Below are 352 nucleotides of genomic sequence, written 5' to 3'. Positions count from 1 at the left end.
TGTGCGTGTGTGCCCAAGATCCCGAGAGGAGAATGGAGAAGGGATTGTGACATGGCCATATCCCCTGGGGGGTGATTTCTCACTTTCTATCTCTCTGTCTCTCTCTGTCTGTCTGGTGAGTGCACGTGCCCTATAGCAAAAACCTCTCCAAAAGAAAAAAAAGAAGAAAGAAAATTCAGTCAATTCTTCTCTTTGGAGCAGAGGTTGCAAAATTTTGATGTATGACAAAAATATTGTGTATAAAAGCTCCCAAACCAACCATTAACCTACGCTGGCAATAATTGCAACTGACATTAAAAAATAAACCCAACTAGATCTTTACTGTGGCTATTCCATTTGTTTCTTTCTGGGC

Source organism: Tupaia chinensis, unplaced genomic scaffold (genome assembly GCF_000334495.1).
Source record: "Tupaia chinensis unplaced genomic scaffold, TupChi_1.0 Scaffold000605_1, whole genome shotgun sequence".
Taxonomy (NCBI): Eukaryota; Metazoa; Chordata; class Mammalia; order Scandentia; family Tupaiidae; genus Tupaia; species Tupaia belangeri.
This window is presented reverse-complemented; position numbering follows the sequence as displayed.